This window comes from Lygodium microphyllum, chromosome 17 (genome assembly GCF_053477565.2).
Source record: "Lygodium microphyllum isolate KBCC chromosome 17, Lygodium_microphyllum_v1.1.10, whole genome shotgun sequence".
Lineage (NCBI taxonomy): Eukaryota > Viridiplantae > Streptophyta > Polypodiopsida > Schizaeales > Lygodiaceae > Lygodium > Lygodium microphyllum.
Window position 1 is genome coordinate 88,916,262 of NC_141151.1, and position 20,190 is coordinate 88,936,451.

The following is a 20,190-nucleotide window of genomic DNA, read 5'->3' on the forward strand; positions in this document are numbered from 1 at the left end:
TTCTTGTGAATCATTTTGTATTATGTAATCCCAAATGATTCTCAAATCTTGAGTCCTTTTATGAATATTCAGTCATAGCATGTGTCATGAATCATGTGGTGGGGGGAGCTTGCTTGAATTATTGTCTTGAACACACATGTCAATACATACAAGGGGAAACTCACTCAACAACAAAAGAATAGAGATGAGACCAAAACATTTTCTTTCTAGTTTTTTCTTCTTCTTCTACTCCCTATACAATGTACACAATGTATAAATAGGATACAATATAAAAGGAAAGTGGCTTACTAACTCAAACCTGATTATACTAATTGATTGGTGCTATAACTATGCCAATTGTAGACAAATGTAACTAGCAAAATATAATAAGTGATGAATCAATGTGGTCATGTCAGAATCACAATAACAACTAACGTAATAAGTATAGACATGCAGACCTATCTAACCAAGTAGTCAATTACTATGTTCACATATAGTGAGATTGCCATCTCCACACTCTGCCTTAGGCTCAACTAAATTTCTACAGATCCAAATAACCTTTGAAATGTTAAAAGGTTCTCTACACCCAATGCCTTTGTGAAAATGTCAGTTATCTAATCTTTTATGGTAGCATACACCAAGTCAATATCATCTACAAGTACCTTCTCTTTCACAAAAGATAATGTCCCTCTTTCTGTTTTGTCCCAACATGGAGCATAATATTCCTAGCCAATTATATGCTACTCATGTTGTCCCAATGAATGATAATTGGACCATCTACCCACACATCCAAGTCACCCAATAACTTTTGTGACCATACCACTCGCATACTACCATAGTAGCACCTCTATACTCAACCTTTGTACTCAAAAAATCCACTATAGTTTCTTTTTGTTGCTACAAGTAACAATTCCACTACTAAGGGAAAATATGAATCCATTGGTAGATCTCCTATGAGATATATTACCAACTCAATCTGCATCTTTATATCCAAATACATGTACATCCTAACTCGCCTCATAAGAAATTCCATAATACAATATGGACTTCACATACCTAATATACATCTGACTGCATCCAAATGAGGTTTTTGAGGTGCCTACATAGACTAACTCACAAACCCAACAATATTACTCAAATTTGGCCTTCTAATAGTCATATAAATCAAACTCCCTACTATCCTCCTATACATATTAGGGTCTTAAAAGAGGCTTACAAGTCATCATACCATAGTTGGAGAACATATTCAAACCATATTGCTTTTGGGACAACCATATACCATTAGCACAACTAATCACCTCAATACCAAGAAAATACATTATCTCACCTAGATCCTTCATCTCAAACTTTTGCTTCAAAATTCCCTTGATAACAATAATCTCCCTAGTACTATTATCTATAATAATCAAGTCATTCACATAGATAGATATAACAACCAAACCCACATCTCCCTTTCTTACATAAAGTGAGTGATTAGTATCAAAAATATAGAAATAGACATTGACAAGATACTCCATGATCTTGTCAGCTGTAGGTGCTTGTTTCAATCCATAGAGTGTCTTCTTTAACATACAAACATATGTGGGATACTCCAAATCCTCATAACCTATTAGATGCTACATATACACTTCTTCTTGCAAGTCACCATGTAAGAAAACATTCTTTATATCCATTTGCTACAAACTCTAATCTTTGGCTACTACCAAAGCAATCACACATCTGACAATTGTCATCCTAGCATCTAGATTAAATATCTCTTCATAATCTATGACATATGTTTGAGCATAGTCTTTCACAACCATCCTAGCCTTATACTTCCTAATAGAACCATTTGCATTTTACTTAATTTTATATACCCACTTACAACTAGTAGCTTTATTTCCCTTAGACAATGGTACTAAATCCCAAGTCTTGTTGGTCTCTAATGCATCCATCTCCTCATCCATTGTTACATCCCAATGTGCATGATTGAAAGGCTCCTCAAAACAAGTGGGCTCAACATCCTCAATTACCTTTGCCATATAAGCATAATGGTGAGCTACATAACTTTGAAAATTAAATCTACTAATAGGGTATCTCACTTTGCTAGAATATGTACCACTAGATCACTCAATGAAGCCTTCGCATTACCACGTGCTCTCTGTATGCATGGTGTCTTGATTGAAGGAATATCGGGCTCATCATCAAACTCTCTGATCAACTAGAGTCTCCATCAAGAATTGAATGACTACTAGATGCATCATTGTCATCTAACATTTTTTTGTTTCTTTTTGTCATTATCTATATTACTACTAGATGTACCTAAAGATGAGGGGTTGCTCCTTAGTCTCCTAGATTGCTAACTAATTATAGATATGCTACTAGATGATGTCTTTGGTCATCTAAGGGTCCATGATTCCTATTATTTTGTCTGCATATCATTATCATTATCATCCAATGCATCTCCACTAGATGCATACCAACTACTTATCTCATCAAAAATAACATCCATGTTCACTCTAAACTCACCATTGACATGGTTATAATAGCGATCCTCTTTTTCTCAGTAGTATATCAAATGAAATTTCTTTTTAAAAGACTTTAAGTCCAATTTCTTCCTCAAATCATCTAGCACATGAACATACACAATACAACCAAACACTTTTAAGTGAGATACATCAGGATTCCTTCCTGTAAATCTTTCTTCAAGTGTTACACTATGAACTGCACCTATGAGAGTTTTTTTTATAACATATACAACATTATTCTCAGACAAAAATTACTTGCATATATTATTTGTAGCCATCAATGTCGGTGCAACTTTCATAATATGCATATTATTCCTTTCTGTAATCTCATTTTGCTATGGGTTATTGAAACCAGTCTTCCTTCCATGGTGGATGGGTGGTAATTCCCTAATTACAACTTAGTTACACCAATAACATTTATTACAAAATTGGAAAAATAACACTATATTAGGGAGTTTGGGAATTTTCATATACTCTAGGAATTTATAGAGTGGTCAATATTTGGTCACATGGTCAAATTATTACCCCCTTCCTTGAAGGTGAAACTTTTTCTAAATATTATATAGATTCCCAGCACCCAGTTCCATCTTCAAAAAAGGGATTAAGATTTAGCCACATGGTCAAATCTTTAATTCTAATTTAAGAGTGGAACTTGGGAGATTTCCAAATTCTCTAATATAGTGTTAAATACAAATTAACTTACAATCTTGGACAATGGACACCTTGTTGGCCCCAAAACTGGTGCCCCTTTTTCGGTATTTATGTAACTTAATTGAAGAAGAAGTTGATATACAATGAGATTCTCCCAATCCCTTTCGTTATTCCAACTCCCCTTGCTGTCCAAAATGACTAGCAAGTCCTCAATCCGGTTTGCCCCTTGATTTGAAAAATCAACTAACCTTCATCCACTTTGATGGAAATGGAAAATGCCCCAAATTCATTGATTTGCTCGTCCCTCCACTTGAATTTGACTTAAAAAAACTTCAGCCTGTTGAATCCAAGTCTCGGAGCTTCCAATTTCAGGCATGCTTTCAAGGCTACTGCTAAACCCTAATTTTTGCTACATGTTAGGGTTTACAACACAGAAATCTGAAATTTCTCAGCCCCATTGGTGATCTCAATGTTGTAATATTTGGAGCAAGGTTGTAGAAAGGCTGGGAGATGAGAGAGAATACTAATGAGGAGATAGAAAATTCATAATTTCTTCACGAAGAACTAAAAAAAATTGGTCATGTACTACTGCTACCTTGTCTCAATAGCCCTGTAGATGCTATCTCTTGCTCTTAATTAGTTTTCTCATGCCCCCAGCTACCTCAGAAGATCCTCCAATGGCTGTAGATCAGACCAGTAGTATCTTCTCTCTCTCTCTCTCTCTCTCTCTCTCTCTCTCTCTCTCTCTCTCTCTCTCTCTCTCTCTCTCTCTCTCTCTCTCTCTCTCTCTCTCTGGCTAAATGCACTAAAATGCCTCTCTCTGGCCTCTAAAGATATTTGTCGATCTTGCATGGGCATTTTTTATGAGTGGCGACCTTTTCAAATGGCTTTTCTAACTTTATCCATAATTAAATATTTATTATCAATATTTAAATATTAAAAATTAATCTAATAGTTATTTTGATATCTAAAAAAATAATCTGACTTGCTAACATTTAAAATTGGCTAGGCAACTTCCATTCCTAAGTGTCTTTGCGTCATCGTCTTTGACCATCAGATTGGCATTAGATACCATTAAGTGCCACTTTTCTAATGTCACCAACTAACACTTATGGACAAATGAATGACATAGGCCAACAATTGGTACCAAATGCCACCAAGTACCTGTGCGGCATAACTTATAGTAACTTTTGCCTTTGACATCTCATGATTTCTTTGGGTCCTGAGATTGTAAATTTACTCTAACCTAAATTGCACCTCACATATGCAACATTTACTTAACCATGTGATTAAAAATTAAGCCACATGTTAAGTGAGGTTTCTATAATGCATGTCTTCATGACAGCCCTCCCCCTTAAAATCCTTGCAATCATCCTCAATTGCACTACCAAATGCATCAAAAGCAAAATAGTGGATTGGAATTTCCACAAGGCATCATAGTTAACACAGCATTGTGCATTGCTACTTAACCATTCCATATGCCCAACACATGTTGAAATTCACCAGTCAATCATAACATAGCATAAGACTCACAAATAATCTCAAAAACATTACCAGCTTATCATGTGATATGTCTATTTCTCATGAGCTAAACTCATTTGGCAAAACCAAACCATAGCATAGCATAACAAGCATAAACCATGGCTAAAACATCAAAACTGCTACAAGTGTGACCCCAAACTGATCACAAACTCATTGCAAAAACTGACCAACACAATCAATGTAAAAATTGATGCAAAAATGATCCCAAAAGTGACCATAAATGATTCTCAAGCTGTGAGCTGAAACTGGTCACGATTTTGTCTCAAAATTGAGGTAAATTTTATGTCAGATTGATCATAAAGTGATGCAAAAGTATCGAGACAACACTCATGCTACTATCCTCTTAATTAACATACACCAAACCCTATGACATGATATGCATTAGAAAATTAGCAATAATCAGCATGCAAATCACACCATTCAAGCATCCCAACCCCCTACGTTTAGGTATTGCTTTCGTTGCATACGTGTAAAGGTTCAGTTTTGTCATGTTTTGATGTATAAATAATAATAAATCACAAACTTTGACAAGGAGATAGGGCAAACTGAGGCCAAACCTCATGCTTTGCCACTACCATACATCCACAAACAATCATTATATTTTTTTCTATTTTTCCAAGACGTTTTTCTATTTTTTCACTCATTTTTCTCATTTTCTTGATTTATTGGAAATATAATATGCTATTTTCTTATTTTTCTTATTCCAATCACTTCAATATACTAAGATTCAATTTATCTTCCATTTTCCCCCCATGGGAACATATGTCACCCACCCGAAACGAAAAAACTAGCATTTTACCGCTTAAAAACCGCATTTTGGGTTTACGGGAATTAAATAGAGCATGTAAATCATTGCAAAACCAAAATTTTCTGATGCATAGCAATTACTCATAATGCAATCAGCACTCAAATAAATTTTCATCCAATAAGAACATAATTATCATCATAAACTATCAAAAATCCTTCATTTTTCTTCATAAAAATTGTCATACCGTGTTTTTACGTAACCCGAGATGCCTTAAATGACTGCATAAGCAGCAGACAAAGCCTCCATTGCTCTCAATCCAATGCTACACTTCAATCTTTAGCATCTCCATCAATCTCCATCACCACTTCCTTCATTCTTCCACCTGGTTCCTTCTTCAAGAGAGTACACATGAACAGCCCATAGAGAAGAGAGAGAGGGAGGAGAGAGAAAAACTAGATTATGTTCTCTTCATCCAGATAGCCATTCCTCACACGAAGACCGGCGATACGATCAGCCAAGAGGGAGAAGTTGGCATGCAATCTCTGTTCCATGGCTGCAAGAAGAAGAAGAAGAAGAAGAGAAATTTTAACCCCCCCAAATTTCGCGCGGCCTGCAGACGTTGCCATCTCTTCTTCTTTTTCACGTTTTTTTCATAAAATTTGGGGGGGGGGGGGGGGGGGGGGGGGGTTAAAATTTCCAAAGGGCACCCCCCCTTTGGTCCAAGTTTTGTCCACCCTTTCGTATCTTGGCCAATTTTATCCAAGTTTTGTCCCCCTTTGGTCCAAGTTTTGTCCACCCTTTCGTATCTTAGCCAATTTTTAGCCTCTTCCTCGTCCGGACTCCGTTTCACCCTCTGAAAAATCTTCCGCGTCTGTCTCGGCATCCCGCACTGACTGGCAACTCCCGGCATCCCCCATGGCAATCGAAAAAATTATCAAAAATCCACAAGTGTCGCTCGGACGTCTTTTAAAAGCCATCTTTCACTTGGTGCTTAAAATCATCCTAGCTGCAGCTGCCGCCTTCGATGTCGAATATTCTTCCCCTAAATTCCAGATTTTTTGGCAAATTTTAGGCACATCCCGGGCTCAAAACTCCGCTCTCATTGGCAACCACGGGATAGGGCGACTCAGCCCGTCGAATCCCACAACAGATCTGCACAAAACAACCAAAGGAAGCATCAAGCTAATACAAAATAGACACATATTAAAACACAGCACAATGCTCACCCTACCCCCTGACAAAACCAAGGCATGAAATCCACAAGGAGTAGGCCTAGCATAATCTGATAGAAGATCCCAAGCTAATCACTTAATCGACTGCTCCAACACGGCCAAACTAAAAAGAACTATCAAAGAGGTCGCCCTAAGTGGTGGTCTAAACTACCTATCTAACTAAGGACAACACAACCAGGAGCTCCTACTAGGCGAGGACTCCTATAGCCTGATCAAGAAGTATTTCCTTTTAGCACATTTTTTCTTTTAGGTTTTTATGTTTCCATACTCGGGCATGTAAAAAGGAGGGAGCTAAGCGTAGTGACCCAAGGAGAATAGGGCATCAGCCTCGGGCCTGTCTTGGTACCCAAGAACCTACCAAGCCCTCGCAAGGCAACACTTAATCATTTTCTGACGTTCACTTTTATTTTCACTCCAACCTTCCTTACTTTCTTCTTTTCCAACGAGACGCCATCCCTAGGAAGACAAGGCATCGGCCTCGGGTCTAACTCGTCCCCAGGAACCTACCACGCCTTTGCAAGGCAATGAGCAACTACTTATAAATTTTCCTTTCTTTCCTTTCCTATTTCTATAGGGGTTAGAACCCCTTTTTACACACCTTTATATATACTTATTGTCTTTAAGATATTCAGGGTTTTTCCTCTCTATCATCATCCTTTTTTTTCCTATGGCAAGCTTCTCTAACTGCCTCACAACTAAGCAAGAACTCCTAGAATGGCTGCCTAGCAAGCTAGCAGAACAGGGTCACTAGGACTGCTTTCTAAAACAGGTCTTTCAATGCCTGGCAATGTCTTTACAGGAGGCAATGACTACTCATACTTCTCTCAGACATACCTAACCTAAACCTGGGACTTCATGCCTTGGACACTGGTCCCCAACAAGAAAAGAAAATCCCCTACAAGTACACAGACACATATAGCATAAAAACACGTTACTCGTAAAGGAGAGATATCACCTGGATAGGGCCACGAGAAGTCTCCGCGCAACATAGGCTCCTTCTAAGCTCTTCTTTGAACCTGTCTAGCATAGGACTAAAACAAGAAACCATTAATCACACCTGTACTAAACAGACGACTGGCCCTCTTGGCCTAATGAAATAAAGCATTGAAAACCTCGCAAAACTGGCCCTCTTGGCCTAATGAGATCAAACAGAATAGCACCTACACATCCCTCCCCGAAATAGTATAGATATACAATAATATGCTCCTTTCCAAGGAGGAAAAATAGGGCTCAGATCCCTAAACTAAATGCATAAGATTATGACCCATCCCTCCTGCATATATAGCAAGAGGCGTGCGCATAACATGTTATCTAATCAACTTATGGGTCCCGGATAACAACGGTAGATTGGTCTCTGCTACTCTTTGCATCACCCATATCAACCATCGCTTGCCATATATTGCATGCTCTGATAACATTCCCCACAAGCGATCGGGTCCTGTCTCATTGTTGAGAGCAATATCCAAACTAGGACCACAGTTGAAGAAAATGTCTTCTTCATAAGCAAGATTTGCCAATGAGTCCACAAACGGATTCTAGTAACGTGGAATTAGCTGAAGAGACACTCTCTCGAACTCCTCAAGTAGGGTCATAGCAGTTCGATGATACATACAAACGATGGGATTCTGCACTATGTACGTCCCATCTAGCTAATTCAAGATCAATTGGAAATCCCCTTTTACTAACAACTGCCGAATACCACCTTGTTTGGCAATATGCAGTCCCATAATCAAGGCTTTATACTCTGCCATTTTGTTAGTGAATCCTACCCCGAGATAAGCAACTAACTTCATCGTAACTCTACGTCGGGGATCTCAGATTGCTACTCCAGCACTCCCTTTTTTATTAGGGCCCCTAGACGCTCCGTTAAAATATAATGTATACGTCCACAATGGGTTTTTACAGCCTGCCATCATGAACTCCTCTATTCGTAATTATGATAGTCAAAAATTAGCATGTTTAGAGGATGAACTGACGGCTCCATCCTACCTTCTTCACTGAACTCAACAGGGATACTTTTTAACATTCGTAAGCAGTGATGGCAGAAGACTTTGATCTCCCACACAAAGGTTCCGCCCTCTTGCTTAATCACTTTGTATCCTTTGCTCCACCAGATAAGTTTTCCCTGATGGTATCTCTCCTCGAGATATGGGTGCTCCAAATAAGGAATTAACCGCCCCATCAACCAGCTTTAAGCTCTTTTGCAGGTCTCAAATCAACCCCAGCATGGACCTGCAATGCATTTCTCTGTGTTAGCATACTTAGAAATAATAAGGTTTAATCTTATTAAGATTAATCTTATTTTTAAATTCTACTCCCTACACAACAGCTAGTAGAGCCGTAGACCTATTTTTTCCTATCTTGACAATCTTGTAGGGGCCATCCCATCTAGGTTCCAGCTTCCCTCAAAACAACTCCCTATGAGCATCATATTATAGAACTAATTGCCATTTTTTAAATGTATACTTCTTTGCTTTAAAGTTGTGCAACTGCTTCATCCAACGTTTAGCTACCTCCTGATGTAATAAGCTCTGCAATTTCAGTTCATCCAGGTGGGCTACAGTCGTGAAACGTTCAAAGAGTGCATCCTCATCTCCCAAAGAGTGGTTAATTGCAAACCGTATGGTTGGTAACTCAATTTTGAGGGGTAACACACACTCTTCCCCATAAACTAATTTCAATGGAGTATGGCCGATAGCTCGCTTGAACGTTGTATTGTACACCCATACTACCACATACAACTTCATGTCCCAGTCTCGTTTCTTCTCTGAGACTATTTTAGACAAGATACCCACAAGCTACTTATTAGTACTTTCGACTTGTCCGTTGGCTTGCAGATTATAGGGGGTGGTTTTGTTGTGCTTGATTTGCCAAGCTTCAGTCAGGCTTTTGATCCACTTTATTCAAAAAGTGGGTTTCACGGTCTGGCACTAGTTCCTTCGATGGATCGAAACGGCAGATAATCTGCTCTAAAAGGAAACTTGCAGTCTCTTTTGCATTGTCCTACCTCGTCGCCTACGCTTCTGACCATTTTGTAAAATAATCAGTTGCTACTATAATGTACCTCTTCTGGGTAGTAGACGACGGGGTGATAGGATCCACAAAGTCAATGCCCCACTTTTCAAATGGAAGGATAGCCATGATAGGCATATGTGGGCGTTTCCTATTCTCTCTGTTGTCATGTCTTTGACAAGTATCACATCTCTTAACATACTCAAAGGAATCTTGGAAGATGGATGACCACCAATATCTAGCTCTTAAAGCTTTCTGTGCCGTCAACCATCCAGCGAAGTGCCCTCCACACGCAGAGTCATGGCACTCTTCCAAGATGAAAGGAACCTCGTCGGGCATCACACATCGGCAGTAGATATCATCAATACCCTGCCGATATAGTGTTCCTACGATCAAGGAAAACTTCAAAGCCTGCTTTTTTATTTTCCTCTTTTCAGATTTTGATAAACCAGCTCCAATCTCTCCTGTTGATAGATAATGCGTGATAGCAGCATACCAAGATGGAATAGAAGCTGTATCAATTTTAAATATTTCTTCAGTATCACTTCCTTCAGCCAGAGTCTCTTTCGGCTCCCCGAAATCCACAAGGCATTTCACAATACCCTGCAACCTCGGTGGCTTACTCTTAATCTCATAATCGAACTCTTGCAACGTGATTAACCACTTTGCCAGACGATCTGGCGATTGTAGCTTGTTCATAAGCAATCTAAGCCATTCCGCCTTCGTATAGAAAACTACCTTCTCATAGAGGATGTAGTGCCTGAATTTTTTAGTCGCAAAGACCATCACAAGGCACAACTTCTCCATGTAAGTGTATTTAATTTCTGATATGTCCAATTTTCGACTAGCAAAAGCTATCGAATGATACCACTTTTCCTCCCAGATTTGGGCTAAACAGCAGAGCTGATACTATGCATGGTGGCTGCTAAAAATATGTAAAATACCTCACCTCTTTTAGGTGCTTTTAAAACTGGTGCTTTTACTAGCTCTTGTTTCACATCCTCGAAAGCTACCTTACAAGGGTCGCTCCATACAAATAAACAACTGAAGGATAATAAGTTCGTTAATGGCAACGTCCTTTCTGCCAAGGCATTTATAAACCTTCGATAGTAGAGAAGCTATGTACCTCTTTTGGAGTGCGTGGTGGACTCATAGCGACTATAACCTTGATCTTTTTAGGGTCAGTTGTGATCCCTACTAAACTAACCACATGGCCTAGCCCATAAGGCACTCCAAAGACACACTTCCGTGGATTAAGAGCCATACAAAATTGTCTCCAGCGCTCAAAGCACTTTCTTAAGATAATCAACATCCTTTCCCTGACAGTGGCTGCCCCCAGGTCATCGATAAATACTTTCAACTCATCTGGGGAGATGTCACCAAAGGTCTTGTCTGCTGTTTGTTGCCATGATCTAGGTGCATTGCACAAACCAAAGGCCATCACATGGTATGCAAAAGTACTAAAGACAGTAATGAAAGTTGTTTTCAACTTGTCCTCTTCTGCAATTGCCATCTGGTTATAACCCTCAAAGCAATCCATAAATGAATATACTTCTCTACCTGCTAATTGATCCAAAATCTGGTCAATAAATGGCAACAGGTAGTAATCCTTAACCGTTTGCTTATTCAACTCTCTAAAATCTACACATAGTCGGATCTGGTTGTTTTTCTTCTTCCTGATAACAACTGGTACACACCATTCTATGTGTTGTACAGGGAAGATTAGACCAGCTTTCCTTAACTTCTGTAACTCCTCAAACAGCTCGTCCCTCAATTCAAAAGGCATACGTCTTACTTTCTGACGCACAAGACGACTCCCTTCTTTTACAGAAATAGTATGAACAGCCAAGCTGGGAGGAATGCCTCTCAGCTCATCATAACTCCAAGCAAAGATGTCGCGGAATTCTTGAATCACAGACACATAGTCCTCCCTTTTTGTTGAACTGAGCGTGGAACCTAATTTAATTGGTCGCGAATCATTTGGCGTACCAAGGTCCAACTCAATCACATCCGTGTCTCTTATCCTATCTTGCGGCTCTATCGGCTCATTTAGAGTTATCTGATTAATATCCTCTGTAGTGGACCCCTCTTTAGATTCATCACTGGATGATGTCTCACTACCAGATAGATCATCTGTTGTTTCTAATTCAGTAGAGGATAAAGGAGCTCTCTCATTTTGAGGAGACTCAGGGTTAGCATTGACTATTACTCGATTAGCACCTCTACCTAGAACCACTCAACCGGCGGGTATATCGACTTGACAGTTTGTTCGTAAGATCCAAGGCCTACCTAGCAAGACTCCATAGCTAGGACGTCCAATCTTATCACCCTAAAGTCCAAGAAGCATTCTACACTTGCAACTATGACATGGACTTTAGTAACACAACCTTCTAGTTGCCTTAGACTATCATCAGCCATTCTAAGAAGGGTGGAGCTATCTTTTTGGATGCCTAGACCCAACCTCTCCATCAACTTTGAACTCATGATATTGACGGAGGACCCAGTGTCTATAATAGCATGCTCGTATGCTGGAACCCTAGAGCAATTCTTTTCAGCATGATCAGACCAATATTCCCCTACTCGTGCTATGCCCAAAGGTTCTACAATATACCCAATACGCAGAATCTTCTTGAATTCCTTGTGTACTCCTGGAGATCATTTAATCAACTGTAAGAGGTTTACATCTGGTTTGACTTTGCACAGAGAACTTGCTAAATCAAAATCACGATAGGTAGCCAAAGCTCTCTTTTCTCGCCAAACAATCCTTTCTTTTGGTCTCGGGACCGGCTTTGCTGCTTCTTTTTTAGCTCTTACCTCCTTTCTTGGCACTTCCTCATCCTTCTTAGGATCGATTTTTTTGTCAACAGGCATTAGAGGTCCACCTTCCATGCCAGGATTCAGGACTTGCGTCCCCTTATCCCCTTGCTTAGGGTTTCCCTCGACCAGTTTTGCATTATCTTTATCACCCTCTTTAGCCTTTTGGCCTCTTGTCACGGCTCGTAGGTTAGAGGTTTCAGCACCATTGACGCGTACAGCCTCAATAAGGCTGACTCCATTGCCTTGTGCCAACTCCTCTATAGTGGTCTTTCCCCTTTGCAGTATTTGTCTTGGTCCATCATTTTGCTGGAGGTTATTACCTTGCGCTCTATGATTAACTTGACCTGGCTGTTTACTCCCTTGTTGGAGGGAACTAATCTTACTCCAACAGGTAGCGGCTAAGTGGCCCGACTTCCCACAAATATCACATTTAACATTTGGATAGCTTCTAGGAAAATGTTGTCCGCCACACCACTTACAGTTGAATCTTGAGGGACCACCCTCTTTAGGGCGTCCACTCCCTATCAGATTCTGCTACTTCTTCAAGAAATTGACGTCAACAGCTATTTGCCAATATTGTTGAGAAATCATGTCAGTGTAGTGCTTCATCATATCCTTAACTTCGCCAAGGACATTAGATGCACTCGACTCATAGCCTTGATCATCTATCCGTCGTTCCATTGGCCTAACAATTTGATTGGGCATTGGTTGTTGACTCACAGGAACCACATTAGGGTTTGAAACTTGGCCTCCAACATTTGGTGGAGCCAACTGACTAGCCATAGGCATAGTCACACTGGGAAGAGCTGGTAGCAAAGGTACATTTTGAACCATGCTTCCTCTCCCATTAGGGTTATTCATAGGCATCCCTTGACTTCCATCATCAATGGTAAATTGCCTCCATGTACTAAACCCGCATTAAGATTTATTCGAGAGGAGTAGGCCGTTTGTAATCGTGAATCTACTCCTTCTGCCCGCGTGATGGCGATGTCTATATCAGCCAAAGCCACACTGCTCAATTGTACCTGAATATTGAAATCCAATCCATGCAAGAAGTATTGCAATTGGCCAGCCGGCGGAATAGGAATGTAAGTTTGTAACTTACGAAACACTTCCTTAAGCTTCTTAGCATAGGCTTTCACATTCTCATGGGGATCTTGGCGTGTTACATTCAAAACATGCAAGCAGTATTGGCCATCTCTTTCAGGGGCATATTCTCCTTGGAAAGCTGCATAAAATTGGTCAATTGTAGTGATGGTTCCAGTCTCTATGCTATGATACCACACTGCAACCCTTCCTTTTAATGTCATGTTAAAGAACATCATAAGATGTCCCTCATCTTGGATGCGGTCATTAAACATTAGTCTTTGGAATTCACAAATGTGAAACTCCACGTCTTCTTCGGCTAACCCATTAAAAATAGACAAAGGAACTCCTAAAGCTGGCAGATCCGGTGTCCCTACAGGAATTGCAATGGGTTGTGCCGTGACGACAATTGGATTAACAATAGGAGTTTGGACTGATGGGATCACACCCCCACTTGAAGTGGGTTGACTTGCTGGAAGAGAGAAAGAACTTGCACTTCCTCCTGCACCTAAAGGACTATGTGCAGCAGTTGGGTTACTAAGACCACTGCCTTTTATGCATATCGGGCTACTCTTTTGAGGAGAATAGTGACTTACAATCTCCAACCACCGTCTAGACCTCTCAGCACGTTCTATTTTTTGTATTTCGGCTTGACGGTCCTTGTCAAAGGACATAAACCAACTTTTTGGTCCCTAAAAACCCTAGATTCGAAAACCACCATTTGTTGGCAGCTCCCGACAAACGCACCATTGATGGGACCTAAAATGGGCCGGCACTGGCTATGGCACTAGCCGGACCTCATGCTCATAACAAACAAACACACCCTCATGGCCTCGCGGGCCAGGAGCCTCTATCTACTGCTAAAGGATTAAAGCCTAATCTATGCGTTTATAGTTTTGCAGTCCAACGTTTCCCTTTCTATAAACTCCACAGAGGGAGAACCCATACACATTGGCAATAAATACCACGATAATCACATACATGGAAGGCAACCTCTCGGTGGAATCGCCGGGGCCCCACTGCAGCTCTCCTACATCGCAGGGATTGGCCCCTTGATGCACTGCTCAACATATAGAACAAACGAACAAACTCCACTCTTTCATTTTAAAAGTATTCCAGGAGATACCATGTGTCCTTACCAAATAATTCCCCAAGAAACGAATGACTATCCTACGGCTTAGGATGCCTTTCCACACTCAAGCGTGGGTCATTGTCATTGAAAACAGGTGTTATGCATCCAGTCGTTTTTATTCCGATACCATGGTTAACATGCACATGCAAAATTGAATGATCCTAGAGTGCTCAAACATAATTTTCAATCAGAAACATGTGGTGCACAACCAGGCTTTACAATACATTTACTAACCCGTTGCGGTGATGTAAGGATAGCATCGAGACAACACTCATGCTACTATCCTCTTAATTAACATACACCAAACCCTATGACATGATATGCATCAGAAAATTAGCAATAATCAGCACGCAAATCACACCATTCAAGCATCCCAACCCCCTACATTTAGGTATTGCTTTTGCTGCATACGTGTAGAGGTTCAGTTTTGTCATGTTTTGATGTATAAAAAACAATAAATCACAAACTTTGACAAGGAGATAGGGCAAACTGAGGCCAAACCTCATTCTTTGCCACTACCATACATCCACAAACAATCATTATATTTTTTCCTTTTTTTCCAAGACGTTTTTCTATTTTTTCACTCATTTTTTTCATTTTCTTGATTTATTTGGCAATAAAATATGCTATTTTCTTATTTTTCTTGTTCCAATCACTTCAGCATACTAACATTCAATTTATCTTCCATTTTTCCCCCATGGGAACATATCTCACCCACCCGAAACGGAAAAACTAGCATTTTACCGCTTAAAAACCGCATTTTGGGTTTACGGGAATTAAATAGAGCATGTAAATCATTGCAAAACCAAAATTTTCTGATGCACAGCAATTATTCATAATGCAATCAGCACTCAAACAAATTTTTATCCAATAAGAACATAATTATCATCATAAACTATCAAAAATCCTTCATTTTTTATCATAAAAATGGTCATACCGTGTTTTTACATAACCCGAGACGCCTTAAATGCATGCATAACCAGCAGATGAAGCCTCCATTGCTCTCAATCCAATGCTGCACTTCAATCTTCAGCATCTCCATCAATCTCCATCACCACTTCCTTCATTCTTCCACCCGGTTCCTTCTTCAAGAGAGTACACATGAACAGTCCATAGAGAAGAGAGAGAGGGAGGAGAGAGAAAGACTAGATTCTGTTCTCTTCATCTAGACAGCCATTCCTCACACAAAGACCGGCGACACGATCAGCCAAGAGGGAGAAGTTGGCAGGCAATCTCTGTTCCATGGCTTACTTACAGCCCCGAATTCGGGGGGGGGGGGGGGGTGGTAGTAAAAATTTCCAAAGGGCACCCCCCCTTTGGTCCAAGTTTTGTCAACCCTTTCGTATCTTGGCCAATTTTTAGCCTCTTCCTCATTCGGACTCCGTTTCACCCTCTGAAAAATCCTGCGCGTCCGTCTCGGCATCCCACATTGACTACTAGCTCTCGGCATCCCACACGGTAGTCGAAAAAATTATCAAAAATCCACAAGTGTCGCTCGGGCGCCTTTTAAAAGTCGTCTTTCACTTGGTGCTTAAAATCATCCTAGCTGCAGCCGCCGCCTTCGATGTCGAATATTTTTCCCCTAAATTTCAGATTTTTTGGCAAATTTTAGGCACATCCCAGGCTCAAAGCTCCGCTCTCAATCTCACAGTGGCTAGTACACTAAGTAGTGACCTCATGGCAAACATACTATCAGCACAATATCTTGGATGCATGCTAAATATATTCGAGATCCACTACATGAGAAGGAATTATTTCTTTAGGAAAATCCTTTTGTGGTTCCAGTTTTTGAAATAGATGTTGATGGTATCATACAAGAGTATCAAGAGCAGCCCAATGTGGCTGGAAATGCACTTTTGGAGTAGTAAACTATTCAAACTGCAGTCCAAAACCAGTCATAGCAAAATTGGGAAAGACTTTCTCGAGATCTAGAGCTCCTGAATTTCTGGACATATTTGGGAATGAACAGAATAAATTAATTCAGGACCAAAGTACTACTCATCCTGAAATTTTTTAGCAAGGACTTGAAAAACAACAAATTGATATGGACAGTTCTGTCGTACTGGAAGAGAAAGGGTAGAAAGCTATTGTTCAAGCTAAATTAAGATATGAGCATACAATGAGAAGATATGCAAGAGTAGTTGAAGATGAGGTTCAGGAGGTTCACCTGAATAGTGAAGAGGAGCCTAAACCTATCAAGGTCAGTATTTTTGTGGAAGACAATTTCAAGCAGGATTTGATTGAGTTGTGCAGAGAGTTCCAATATATTTTTGCTTGGGATTATACGAATATGAAAGGATTTGATCTAGCTATGTGTCAACATAGGGTAAATTTGAAGAAAGATGCTAAGCCTATTGTTCAGAAGAGGTATAGAATGAATCCTAACTATGCCAAACGGGTCAATGAAGAAATTGACAAGCTTTTGAGAGTTTGGTCTATCAAACCAGTTAATGAGGTTACTTGGTTATCCCCTATTGTTGTACTGCCAAAGAAGAATGGGAAGATAAGAGTTTGTGTGGATTATAGGAAATTAAATGTAGTTACTATTACTGATCCCTTCCCAATTTCTTTTATTGATTCTCTCTTGGATGATGTGGATTACAAGAAATTAAATGCAGCTACTATTACTGATCCCTTCCCAATTCCTTTTACTAATTCTCTCCTAGATGATGTGGTAGGCCATGAGATGTACAATTTTTTGGATGGGTTTTCAAGATATAATGAAATCAGGATGCATCCGAAAGATATGGATAAGATAGCTCTTATCACAGAGTGGGGAGCTTATGTTAGTACATTTATGAATTTCAGGTTGAAAAATGGACCGCCTGAGTTTCAGAGAGCTACTCATAAAACATTTGAACCATACTTAACAACTTTTATGAGAGTAATCATTGATGATTTTTGTGTTTTTGGCAGCAAATAGGAACATTTAAAACACCTTAGATTATGATTTTAGAGATGTAGAATGTTTGGCATGTCATTAAATCCTTTCAAATCAATGTTTGCAATCAAAAGGGGTGTGCTTTTAGGTCATATCCTATCTGAAGAGAGTATGAGTATAGATCCCAAAAAGATTGTAGTTGTTCAGAAGGCTAAGGCTCCAAGTAATGTGCAAGAAATTATGCGGTTTGTGGGGCAAGTTAAGTGGCATAGTAGGTATTTGAGGTATCTGTTACATATTTGCTCTCCTCTTACAACTCTCACAAAGAAAGGGATGCAATTTGTGTGGAGGAAATATCAAGAGAGAGCCTTCAACATTTTGAAAAAGATGCTAGTTGTGGCTCTAATCTTGCAACCTCCAGCATGGGAATTGCCTTTCCATGTTTTTATTGATACATTTGATGTGGCAGTGGAAGTTGTTCTTATGCAGCAGGACAAAGTGCCTGGTTGGTACAAACCAATTTATCATGCAAGTAGAAGATTGAGTGCTACTGAAAAGAACTATTATGTTATTGAAATAGAAGCACTTGGAATGGTCTTCTCGATGCAAAAATTCAGACATTATTTATTGGAAATCGAGTTGTTTTCCATGTCGATCATCGGCACTATTGTTTTTTACTAATAAGCCTCAATTGACAGGTAGATTGGCAAGATGGATGTTATTGTTGCAAGAGTTCAATTTTAAGGTTATTCACAGTCCCGAGAAAGAGCATGCCATTGCTGATTACTTGAGTAGATTGAAACTAATGAGCATGAAGTAGGGAGTCATGATCAACTGCCTAATGCTGAGCTTTTTGAGGTTCACCTGCTTGACCCTAATTCATATTATGACCAGATGCTACATTTCCTAAAGTCAAGAGTTATGCTTGCACACCTTTCACCCGATCAGAGAACAAGGTTAGCATTGAAGAGTAGATCATTTCAGGTGATTTTGAACACACTGTAGAAGGGGAGTTGATAATGTGCTACGAATGTGTGTTCCTGAATTTGAGCAACCAGCAGTTTTGCATGAAGCCCATTTCGAACTATCAGGAGGTCATTTCTCAGGAGAGATAACGTGCAAAAATATACTACAATCAAGTTTATGGTGGCCTACTATGTTGAGAGATGCTCATCAATATGCTAAAGAGTGTTTGCAATGTCTCAAGGAATGTCAACACCTTGACAGGGATAGGATGCAAGATCATCCTGTATTACCACTTGAACCATTCCAAAAATGGGGGATTTATTTTTTTGGGCCCATCAAGCGTGCAACCAAAAGGATAGGTAATAGATATATTTTGGTTTGCACTGACTATGCTACAAAGTGGGTGGAAGCTCGAGCATTAAAGGATAATAAAGCAGTTAGTGTGGCTAAGTTTTTATATTCTAACATTATGACCAGATTTGGTTGTCCTATTGAGCTAATTAAGTGATTGTGGAAAGCATTTTTGAATCACGTTATTAAAGAACTGACTATTAGGCATATGATTTTGCACAAGAAATCTACTCCGTATCATCCTCAAGCTAATGGTCAAGTTGAAAGTTCCAATGAGATTTTACTTTGCATCTTGAAGAAAATAGTTCAAGATAACAAGGAGGATTGGGATTTCAAACTTGATTCAGCTCTATAGGGATTTAGGGTTGCATATAAGGTTGCAACAAGGCTCACACCTTTTAGGCTTGTGTATGGGTTGGAGGCTATGGTGCCCATGGAATATGTGGTACCAAGCATGAGAATAGCAGTCACACATAAATTGGATCCTCAGGAATCAGTGTATCACAAATTAGGACAACTCCTAAAATTAGAGGAGGATAGGGTGCTTGTTACCTACATTTTAGGAGTTACCGAGTAGCGGCGGAGGCAAGCTTGGGTGAATAGACAGATCATAAAGAAAATTTTTTAGAAAGGTGATTGGGTTGTGGTGTATAATTCCTGACTTGGTAAGTTTCCGGGTAAACTGAAACTCCATTATGCAGGCCCATTTGTGATCTTTAAGGATGTTGGGCAGGGCACATTTTTGCTTGAAGATTTGCAGGGAAAGGTATTGCAGTCTGTAATCAATGGATTTAGACTCAAAAGATTAGTGCAACCTTATTATGCAGAGGTTAATTTGATTTTACAATGGTTTCTTCACTCAACTGTGACATGCAGTGATTATATGGGGTAGTCTAAGTTGTGTCATATTGATATGACAACTAGCACGACAAGGTTCAAACTCATAGAAGACTTGGACTTTAGTTTCAAGATGGAGAAGAAGCGTTCTTTTTTTATTGCTTCTTCTTTTTCTTCATCTTCGTCTGTGTGTCAACCTACATGGCAGTCATGACACATACTTGGCGTACATCCACCAAAGCACTATCTAGGAAGAAAAGACCTCATGTGGAGGATGATGATGACACTGAGTATGATCCACATGAGGAGGAGCGCTCGGAGCAGCTAGAAGTGGCATCAATACTGAGGTCTTCATCTAAGGTACTTGGTTCGAGTGCTGCATCTAGACCTGTTGTAGATTCCACTTTGGCATTGGATATTGAGCATGCACCTACAAAGGCATGGCTGGA